We start from the raw sequence: 11,823 nt of genomic DNA, 5'->3' as shown, positions 1-11,823 counted from the left end.
TCACGATTGGGAAGGAGGAATACACACCATAAAAAAAGAGTCAAACGGAGCTGTTAGAGACGTCAAAACCTCCTTCGAAAGTTTTAAAAGTAGATTAGACCATGCAGAAAATTGAATCTTGGATGTTGAGGACAAAACTTCTAACCTAGGGGGAAAAAAAACAACAACAACAACAAAAAGACTGAGAAAATAACCCCCAAAATGAGAATAATATATGAGAAATACTAAATACTATTAAGCACCCAAACACCCGGATAATCGGTACCCCAGAAGGTGAAGAAGCTAATAAGGGCATTGATAACCTATTCCATGAAATCCTAAAAGAAAACTTTCCAAACCTAAAAAGGCATTCAAATATCTAAACCCAAGAAATACAAAGGACCCCCAAACAGAATCAACTCAGGAAGACCTTCTCCAAGGCACATTATAGCCAGACTGACCAAAACCACAAAGACAAGATGCTGATACTAAAATTGGCAAGAGAGAAACGTCAAGTTACTTATAAAGCATATCCTATCAGACTGACATCAGACCTCTCATCAGAAACAATGCAGGCAAGGAAAGAATGGGAAAATATATTCAAAGTGTTAAAGGAAACAATTTCAACCAAGAACACTATACCTGGCAAGATTATCCTTCATATGGGAAGAAAAGATCAAAACATTCTCAGATAGGGAACCAGCAGTTAGCATAATGGCTATGTTGCTGGATTTCCACGTAGTCGACCGTGGTTCAAGTCCCGGATCTGGTGGCTTAAACTCACGCCGGGCACGTGTGCGTGCGTGCCCAAGATCCCGAGAGGAGAATGGAGGAGAAGAGATTGCGGCGTGACCATCCCCCCTGGGGGGTGATTTCTCGCTTTCTGTCTCTCTGTTTCTCTCTGTCTGTCTGGCAAGTGCACGCACCCTATAGCGAAAATCTCTCCAAAAACTAAAAAATAAAAAATAAATTCTCAGATAAACACAACCTGGAAGAATTTACCAACCTCAGACCAGCTTTTCAAGAAGTTCTGAAGGGCGTGCTATATCAGGAAAACTAAAGACAGACAGACAGAAATAAGAAAACAAAAAGCAATCAAGAAAATGACCAACTTAATGGTAGGGCAAAGTCCACAGATACCAATAATAACGTTGAATGTTAACTTCCAGGATTTAAACAGAAAGATTGGACCACACTAACACAGCAAGTTCAACAGAAGAGAGATTAATTACATAAGACTGAACTGGTGAAATAGAATTTCATGATTTTTGACTGAAACATTACTGATCTTCCACGCTTTGTCTTCTAGATTTAAGGATTTTTGTTTTCTTTTGAGCTGTTGATGGGTATAGCGATTTGTTTATTTTTTTGTTTGTTTTTTTGAAATTGAAACATGAACTTTCCTCTCTTCCTGACCTCTCTGGAATTGGAAAATATTTTGAGCATTCTTATTTAGTGGCAGAATGGTTATTTGCCTAAGTTCAATAATAGCTGTCGCCTTGCATCAGAAATTAGAAATATTGGTTATTGCCAGGGCTTTGACTAGAGTGTCATATCTGCAGATATGACCAGAAAGTTAAGAAACTAAGGTGGATCTCAAGAAAGCCAACAGAAGCTCTTGGAAAGATTGACCGGTACCATGAACAGTTCTGCCTGGCAGGTAAGTAAAGAACGTCACTTCCTGACAGGCCCCAAAACATCCAAGTCCAGGTACTTAAAGGCCCAGGCAGATGGGGAATTTCGGACTGGGCTCAGCAGCCTTGGGAGGCTAATTTTTAAAGAGTCTAATCTGAAGTTCCTTATAAAAAGTTCCAGTAAAGCCAACTAAATCAATGAGTATTCATACGGGGCTTTGTGCAAATAACAGACCAAATTGAGATTAAACTTATTCTTTTGCATACAAGTTAGTTTATGCTTCTCTTTCGGAAAAGGGGGAATGGAGAGAGGGGGAAAAATATGGTTCAGAAGAAAATTACAGTGCACGTGTTACTAGATTTTGGCTTTATCCCTATCTGATTTTCGAGTTTTCAGTGTCTACCCACTATTTGAACTGAATCCTAACCTTTTTCCTGGCTTTAAGTCTTTTTTTTTTCTTCCTTCTTTTTTTGGAGAGGTTTTTGCTATAGGGCGCGTGCGCTCGCCAGACAGATAGAGAGAGAGACAGAGAGACAGAAAGCAAGAAATCACCCCCAAGGGGGGATGGCCACGTCGCAATCCCTTCTCCTCCATTCTCCTCTCGGGATCTTGGGCACGCACACACACAAGCCCGGCGTGAGTTTAAGCCACCGGGTCCGGGACTCAAATCGCGGTCGACTACATGGGAGTCCAGCGACATAGCCATTACGCTAACTGTTGGTCCCGTGGCTTTAAGTCTTAAGCAACGTTTTCTTAATTTTTTTTTATTCTGATGTATTAAAGCTAAAACTGCTTTTCTTGAAATTAAAAAAATTAATAAATACATAAAAAACATACTTAATGACCACAGTAAGCTATATAGCCTCAGCTAGGTACTACTTTATAGGATGTTCATCTACACACTGAGATTTATGCCTAAAGTAAGACATGGGTTCATAGATATGTTTATAGCAATTACATTTACTATTGTAAGTATTTAGTTTAATTAAGATCTTTTGTGAATCAATAAAACATGGGGGAAAATAAAACATGGAAAGCAACTGTAAGACACCAGAGTGAAGGAGGTGGAAAATGGCAGAGGGTAACAGGGAGGGAATCAAGGGGTGCAAAAAGAATAAAATATATAAGAAACAAGAAATGGAAAATTATTTGTCAAAAATAATATGTGTAGTAATAGCTTAGATTGAACCAGTGTATTCTGGATGGGAAAACTCATTTTGTATACTGCAATGATATACAGTAAATGAATATTAAAAAAATAAATAGAACTAAGTCTCATAAGCATAAAGGAACACAAACACAGACAGATAATGCACACCTTACAGACTGCTCGTGAAAGGAATGCTAAGGGGAATTTTGGGTTTGTAGCACCAGGTATGCTCATCCTCCTCCTGAAAGCAAGAGTTGCATGAAATACAAAAGTACATCCTTCGAAATGCTTCGATAAAGAAAGCAAGCAGAGGGAACCAGCAGTTAGTGTAATGGCTATGTCACTGGACTCCCATGTAGTCGACTGAGGTTCGTGTCCCGGACCCGGTGGCTTAGAACTCACGCTGGGCAGGTGTGCGTGCGTGCCCAAGATCCCGAGAGGAGAATGGAGGAGAAGGGATTGCGGCGACCATCTCCCCTGGGGGGTGATTTCTCACTTTCTGTCTCTCTGTCTCTCTTTGTCTGTCTCCCCCCCCTATAGGGAAAAATTCCCCAAAAAAAAAAAAAAAAAAAGAAAAGAAAAAAAAAAAAGAAAGCAAGCAGAAAATGAAGTGATTACAGGAAGCCAGAGAGTGAGCGAGCGGCATATGGAATTTAAGCATTCGCATCCGGGGCAGTTGCCAACTCCAGTCACCTAGAACTTTCCTTCTAATGACCTTGTGGAGCTCAGAGGGTGGAAGACGAGACCAGAACCCTTTGGAGAAACAGGCAAGTTGAGGGTAGAAAGTCTCATAAAAGTTTCTGCAATAAAATCAGGCCCAAGGAGGTTTCCATTTAAGGGTGAACTGTAAATAAAACCTGCCATTTCCAGGGGACTGAAAAGAAAACTGACTGACTTGAAATTTGGCACTAAAGTTTAGAGGTGGTAGGAATTACCTTTGAGAATTCCTAAACATAAGCCATGCCCTCACACCAGTTTACAGCCTGAAATCTCAATGTAGGATGATATATTTTAAAAAAAGGTAAGCCATGGGACCAGCAGTTAGCTTAATGGCTATGTCGTTGGACTCCCATGTAGTCGACCGTGGTTCGCGTCCCGGACCTGGTGGCTTAAACTCACACTGGGCGCGTGTGCGTGCGTGCCCAAGATTCCAAGAGGAGAATGGAGGAGAAGGGATTGCGGCGTGACCATCCCCCCTGGGGGGCGATTTCTTGCTTTCTGTCTCTCTGTCTCTCTCTGTCTTTCTGGTGAGTGCACGCCCCCTATAGCAAAAACCTCTCCAAAAAAGAAAAAGGGTAAGCCAATAATTTTATTTAAAATGGTATCAACTTATGGTAATATCTTCGACTGGACTAACATACAGTATATTCATGCTGAGGAAATCAATTTTGTATGCTATAAGGATGTACAGTGATTTCATTTTTAAAAAATTAAGAATGTTAAAAAAAAATCTTGAGAAAAAGAAAGTGGTATCAACTGGTATTTTCCTACAGCATTTGGGCAATAGAAGCAAGATATTTTCCAGAAGGCACCACCTTCATCCCCATGGTTCAGAGAATTCTCTCAGATAAAAATCTAAGCCCAAAGTTAAAAAAAAAATAATAGTTCACACACAAAAACAAAATATGTTATCATGACTGAGACTGAAAATAATAGCAAATTTAAACCAGAAAGAGTTCCGAAAATATAGACAGAAAAAACATCCTAGTTCAAAGACAAGATTTATTGGCGTGGATTTCAAAATAAATCCAATCGCAAAGCATAACAATAACAATAATAAATAAAATAAAGTAAATAATGTTTTTTGAGAGAGAGATTTTCGCTTTAGGGAGTGTGCACTTGTCAGAGAAACAGAGAGAGATAGAGAGATAGAAACCAAGAAATCACCCCCCAGGGGGTAAGAACACATCGCAATCCCTTCCCCTCCATTCTCCTCTTGGGATTTTGGGCGCATACACACGCGCTCCTAGCATGAGTTTAAGCTGCTGGGTCCAGGACTCAAACTGCAGTTGACTACATGGAAGTTCAGAGACATAACCATTATTCCATCTGCTGTTTCCAATAAAATAAAATAAATAATTATTTTATAAATAAAAAAAGAGGGGCTAGCAGGTGGTATGGTGGTTAAGGGGCTGGACTCCCACATGGCTGACCACAGTTTGAGACCCGGAAGCTTGCTGTCTTGCTTTCCCTTTCTCTCTGTCTCTCTCTGGTCAAATTGAAAAATAATAATAACAAGTAAATTAAATTAAAAAAATTATTATTTTGGGAACCAGCAGTTAGCGTAATGGCTATGTCGCTGGACTCCCATGAAGTCGACCGCGGTTCGTGTCCCGGACCCGGTGGCTTAAAACTCACGCCGGGCGCGTGTGCGTGTGTGCCCAAGATCCCGAGAGGAGAATGGAGGAGAAGGGATTGCGGCGTGACTATCCCCCCTGGGGGGTGATTTCTTGCTTTCTGTCTCTATGTCTCTTTCTGTCTGTCTGGCGAGCACACGCGCCCTACAGTGAAAATCTCTCCAAAAAAAAAAATTATTATTTTAACACAAAGAAAAAAGAAATACACCTGAAACAAAAGGACGTTAACAGGGAGAAAAGAAGACACCAGCTGAACACTGCCTCTACCCTCGCACCCCTGGACTCCCACCATCCTTCGGGTCAATGATATTGCCCGCGCTTTGACTCTCCCCTTCGGTTAGAACACCATTTTCTTATTGCCTTTCCTAACGACCCCTTGGGTTTCTCCTGTTGTCCTTCCTCCTCTCAAGACTTCCAAGCATTCCTACAACTCAGTACTTGGCTCTTTGTTCTAGTCCCTGGAGGTCACCAAGGGTGTACTCTGAGCACCTGAGTCATTTTCTCCATTTCTCCATCCTGTCAGGATTTGAGGCATACATCCACATGTGCCTCCAGGACCAGGATTCAAACCATGGTCAGCCATGTGGAATCCAGCTTCCTTGTCCACTAAGCTATGGGGCCATCCCTCAACCTTTTACACCTCTGAGAAGACGGATCTCCTTTGTAAATTCTGCATAGAGTCTAGTATCCTCATAGAATGTAGAATTTACTATAGCTTAGTGACTCTACCAAACTTACATTTTAATTTCTTTTCTTATGTTTATTTACTTACTTCATGAGCGACAGAGACACCAAGACCCTTGACAGGATCTCATCACATAGCAATCTCAGCAGCCCCAGTGTCCGAGACAGCCAGGACCCAAACCCCAGGCCTTCCCAAGTGATTCCAGTATCGCGACACAGCATCCTCCCACCTGTGCCACCATGGCTGGGCATACATGCATACATTTGAGTTTTGTTTTTGAGAACAAAACAGCTTTACTTCTATTAGCTATCTAACACAGAAGATAGTGTGGTATAGACAGATAGTATGAATGACAAATAATACAAATATATTTTATTCAAAATAAACAAAAATGCTTACACAGCTCAAGGGGTCAGTTGGAAACAAACTTTTGCTTGACTGTATTACTGAGCAAAAATGAAGCTGACGCACAAGTCGTCTTTCTCGACATGTATTTGGAGATAGGGAGGAGGATACTACTTGTTTTTGTTTTTGTTTTTAAATAAACCTGCCCTGAAGGCCTGATCATAGAAGTGTAAACAGTGTAAATGAATCCACCATTCCCAGCCGTCATAGCCTCCATCTCTGTTCCTCGTATATTCAGAGATCCCTTACATGCTGCCGATATACCTGGAAGGTGCTTTACCACCGTTACACTTGAGTTCCTGGTAAGCAGCACTGAGGATGAGTCATTTAAAACAAGCTTTAGAGGGACCAGCAGTTAGCATAACGGCTATGTCGCTGGACTCCCATGTAGTTGACCACAGTTCGAGTCCTGGACCTGGTGGCTTAAACCTCACGCTGGGCGCCTGTGCATGTGTGCCCAAGATCCCGAGAGGAGAATGGAGGAGAAGGGATTGCGGCGTGGCCATCCCCCCAGGGGGGTGATCTCTCGCTTTCTGTCTCTCTGTCTCTCTCTGTTTTTCTGGGGAGCGCATGCGCCCTATGACAAGAAAACCTCTATAAACAAACAAACAAACAAACAAACAAGCTTTAGATCCTGTTTAGAAGAAATCGCTAGTATTCCCTTTAATAACAGGTTACAATCGAAAGACCCCTGGAAGTCACCCTTTTCACTTCGGTTCATGTTAGTTTTTCTGTGACTGACGTTGCTATTCGATTCATCTGCTCAGAGTGCACCCTGCCACAAGGGATTACAGCACAAGTAGCTAGTACTCCTTCCACGTCTGCGTTCCTCAGGTTTTACGTTCTACAGCATCCACAGCATGTCAGCAGTTTTTCAAAATAAAAATAAATAAAAATAAAAAACAAGCATAAATGGGTAGAACGCTTCTAAAACTGCAGAACTCTACGAACTACAGTGTACGGGAGCGGGAGCGGGCGGAGACCAGGAGGGACCGCAAACAAAGCTAACGTGCAGGGATGTGCTTCACGTCTTGGGATTTAACAAGTTCCTCTGAGAAGCTGGCTAGAATAGAATTACCAGAAAACTTCCTTTGCAACTTCCTGTGTACCTCCTCCCTCAGCAAAGAACTTGAAAAGTCCAATCCAAACATTTGAAAGCAACAGCTGTGAGATGCTGTGAATGAGGACCACAGCAGCTGGAAGGGAAGGAGGCCGTGCCTTCCTCAGTGTGCAGCGCTGCCTCCTCCGTGATGCATCAGTAAAAGCCATAAGTCCCCGAGGGCTTTGGAGGACAGGGGCGGAAAACTAACGGCCTGGGAAATCACATCTTGTATGCTGTGATGCTGCTCAGCGAATCGATGGAAAATAAATTAATAAAAAAATAAATTAAATGAAAGAAAGCAAGCAAGCTACGGAACTACCTGTCTCAATCAGAACAGGACTTGGTGGCTAGGAAAATTTTCTAAGGAGTAAAATGACCCCAGGATCGATCTCCCTCTCCAACCTTAAATGTAGCAAACTTAACAACCACGAAAGATTTCCAAGTAGATATGGTGACAACAGAAAATTACAGGGCCCAGAACACAAAAGAATCAAGACAATGCTGTAGGTTCAGAGGATTTCATGAGGCTAGAAAACCGGTTACCTCTGAAAGCCCTAGCAAAATGTCGCTCTTGTTTATAACGCACTCATTTATCTTAGAGACCACGTGTCGGCCTTGGATTCTTTCCTTTCCACATATGGCAGAAGCTTACGTTCCATTTCTTTCTTTCTTCCCCTAAGCATTCTGCATGCTTTGCCAATCTTGTAGCTGAGTATCTTGTTCCAGTCGATTTGGGGGCTGCTGGCACAATGTCTTGAATGTGGCATCTGACATTGTTTGATAGTTTTCACTAATTGCTGTCTGCTACTCATTTTCTGCATTCTCTATGATTTTAATAAACTCCTTGGCAGCGTGGACTTCACTTGGAACAGCTACTGAACCCTGTGCATCTTTATGACTAACCGACTGAACACTGTCATCTTCACGACAGTCAACCTCAGTCTTAAACACTCCAACCACCTGGGCCGTAGTTGGGGTGATGGTAAACTTCCACTCTGATCTCCAGCGACCATCCCAGAAGTTTGTAGGTTGAAACTGGTGGCTTTCAATACGAGCAGTAATGGTCTGTCGTCCATCCATAGTCTTAGCATACACGGTAAGAAGCCGTTGGAATCATGGTGGTCCACACAGGCTCGTAAAGCACTGTCACAGGCCTCGCTCCAAAGACTTCAGACCTCCACCTATTTCCTCTGGCTGGGGTCGCTTGCTTCTTTCCATAAGTGATCAAATGTAAAGAAAATTTTGTTTCTGAGATCTACAAATCTGCTATTACCCAGGTTACCATGCTCTGTAATTAAGACCCGATCTTCGTAGATTCTTCTCTTCACAGGTGTGAACTGATCCATGTTTTACTGGGCAAGTGCATGTGCTGCCCCTTCCCTGAAAAGATCGCCATTACTGGGACCAGCAGTTAGCGTAATGGCTATGTTGCTGGACTCCCACGTAGACGACCGCAGTTCAAGTCCCGGACCCAGTGGCTTAAAACTTACGCTGGGCGTGTGTGCGTGCGTGCCCAAGATACTGAGAGGAGAATCGCTGGGCGTGTGTGCATGTGTGCCCAAGATCCTGAGAGGAGAATGGAGGAGACGGGATTGCGGCATGGCCATCCCCTCTGGGTGGTGATTTCTCGCTTTCTGTCTCTCTATCTCTCTCTGTCTTTCTGGTGAGCACACGTGCCCAATAAGAAAACAAAACAAAACAAAACCTCTCCAAAAAAATTTTTAAAATAAAAGAAGATTTTCATTACAAAGCAGTAGCTGGACAGCACTGGATACTTCATTAAATTCCTCTGGGGGTGCACGAGTGATGAATTTAGCAGCCACGCGTACCTTTTCTTCATCTGACACCCGTCCTCGAAGTCAGCCATCTCGGGCTGCTCTCTGGCTGGTCATAAATTTTCATTTGTTTCCCATGTTTAATAGATTTCATCTCCAAGTCTTTATCTAGGCTTTGTGCTTCTCTGCAACCACTATTCTCCCCTGGGTTGCTTATGCAGATCTGAGCTATCCTGCGAAGTTCAGCTCCAGTTCCATCTGGTCTATTTTCCAGAGCTCTATTCTGAGCCCTGCCCTATCAGCTGCCATGAATCCCTGGAGTGTGCCCTGAGCATTTGTTTTTCATGGGAGGTAAACATGGTCACCTCAATGAGACAGAGTGACTCCATGGCCTACACACTTGGGTGTACCTGAAATATGACAGTATCTTTTAAAAATGTGCTGACCCAAAGGGCAGCCGACAAGTCCAGAACATGAAATGGGAGGCCGGCGATAGATAAGCACAGAGAGGCCCGATTTCTTTGCGTGGACCTTCACCAGGGTGAAGCTCGTTCTTCTCTATGTTGAATATTTCCAACACTCGCTTTGAACAACATTTGAATATAAAGAGCAAAAAGTCCCTTACCCGCATCCCACGTCCCTCTTTTGACAGCTTATTGCGGTGTAACTGACAGCTGCACACCTGGATCCCACGTTCTTACATAAAGTGAGCGCTGTATTAGAAGTTGAGGGGTGTGCTAGCAAGTGGCCTGGTGGCTGAGGTGGCTGGATTCCACATGGCAGGCTGCAGGTTCAAGTCCTGGACCCAGTCACGTGAGAGACAAGCCAGGCACATGTGCATGCATGCTCAAAATCCTGAAGGAAGAAATGGAGAAAAGATTGTGCCATGACCATGTCCCCTGCAGATGGTTTCTCTATTTTTCTCCAGTGAGCACTATGTGTCCTATAACACATTTTTTTTTAAAAAGTTGAGGGGCCAGAAAACATGTACATCTACGGTGTATATTAAATACAAGTATGCATATTAATAGACAATAAATAATAAAATCATAAAATGGGTAGCTCTCTTTGCTTATATATTGGCCAGCCTAAAATCCATGACACTGTTTTACTTGGACTCCTGTTTTCATGACATTTGCACATTATTATTAACCACCAGTGCAAGGTCTAACTTTAACTGAAAAGTCGTCATCAGCGTAAGAGGCACAGGTTATTTTGTGTTTGAGAGACCATTTGGATTTACACATACCAATTATAATTATTCATTCTCTTTACCTTGTCACTTTTTATTTAAACAGAAAAAAAAAAAAACTACTGGAACATTTTTTTTAATTGATAGAGCAGTAAAAATACTTAAATATAAAGTCTCCCTTTTAAATTAAAATATATTTGAGCCCAGAAGGTGGCGTGGTGGTTAAGGCACTAGACTCCTACATAGCTGACTGTGGTTCAAGTCCCAGACCTGGCAGCTTGGAAATCAAGCTGGGTGCATGTGCATGCATGCACAAAATCTCAAGGGGAGAATGGAGAAGGGATTCCACTATGGCCATCCCCCCAGAGTGGCCATTTCTCACTTTCCCCCTCACTGTCTTTCTCTGGCAAGCACAAGTTCATGCCCAAGGTCCCAGAGGAGAATGAAGGAGAAGAGACTGTGATGTGGCCATCCCACCCAGAGGCTGATTTCTCACTTTCTCTGTCTCTCTCTAGTGAGCACATACATCCTATGACAAAAACCTGAAAGAAGAAAGAGAGAGAGAGAGAGAAAGGAAAGAGAGAGGAAGAATAAAGGAAGAAAGAAAGAGGAAGAAATGAAGGAGGGAGGGAGAGAGAAGGAAGGAAAGAAGGAAGGAAGGAAGAAAAAGAAAATACTCTGTAGGTCATTACTAAAGCTGTGGGTTAGTTAAGAATAAAAAAAGAAGGAGGGGCAGCAGGTGACATAATGGCTAAACCACTGGACTCCCACATGGCCAACTATGGTTCAAGTCCCAGACCTGACAACTTGCTATATCACCCTCCTTCTCTGCCTCTGTCCAGGGAGCGCACATGCCCTACAACAAACTTAAAAAATAATGATGCGCCCACCAAAGGCGTAGTGATTATGTTGCTGGACTCCCACATGGCCAACTGCGATTTGAGTCTTGGACCCCGTAGCTTGAAAATCACACCGAGCACATGTGCATGCATGCCCAAGATACGGGGAGAAGAATGGAGGAGAAGGGATTGTGGCGTGGCCATCCCTCCAGGGAGTGATTTCTCACTTTCCCTTTCACTGTCTCTCTCTCTCTCTAGAGAGAGAGATAGCTCACACGACCTAAGGGAAAAACCTCTTTTAAGAAAATAATGATAATAAAATTAAATAAGTAATTCTTTAAAAAAATTAAGAATAACAAAAATAAATACTAAATCATAACCTTCACCAGACAGGGAGTTAAGCGTGATTTTCTCAAAAAATAGATACAGACCAAAAACCATGCGACATCAGTATCAATTTATGACTAGTTATGAAGTCGCTCCTATATTCAGCTTGTGATGATATAGAGACATGTTCAACACATAGATCACAATATGCTATTTATTTTGTACAAAAATCCTGGCGACTAAATTGTAGTGACTGAAAAACTAGAATAGATTCCATAATCTCTCTCTCATATTAACAACTAAAAAATTCTCTTTTGTAGAATTATTTTATTGAACTTTATTTATTTATTTTAATTTGACCAGAGAGGGACAGAGCG

The 11,823-nt window shown here is 42.4% G+C and overlaps 1 protein-coding gene and 1 pseudogene across 1 annotated transcript in view; both read right to left on the bottom strand.

The window, feature by feature from the left end:
• Positions 1-11,823, bottom strand: part of DCHS2 (dachsous cadherin-related 2) — a 298,657-nt gene that overhangs the window by 115,510 nt on the left and 171,324 nt on the right.
• On the bottom strand, positions 7,904-9,180 carry LOC102480301 (F-actin-capping protein subunit alpha-1 pseudogene; annotated as a pseudogene).

Source organism: Tupaia chinensis, unplaced genomic scaffold, assembly GCF_000334495.1.
Source record: "Tupaia chinensis unplaced genomic scaffold, TupChi_1.0 Scaffold148680_1, whole genome shotgun sequence".
NCBI classification, from domain to species: domain Eukaryota; kingdom Metazoa; phylum Chordata; class Mammalia; order Scandentia; family Tupaiidae; genus Tupaia; species Tupaia belangeri.
This window is presented reverse-complemented; position numbering and strand designations above follow the sequence as displayed.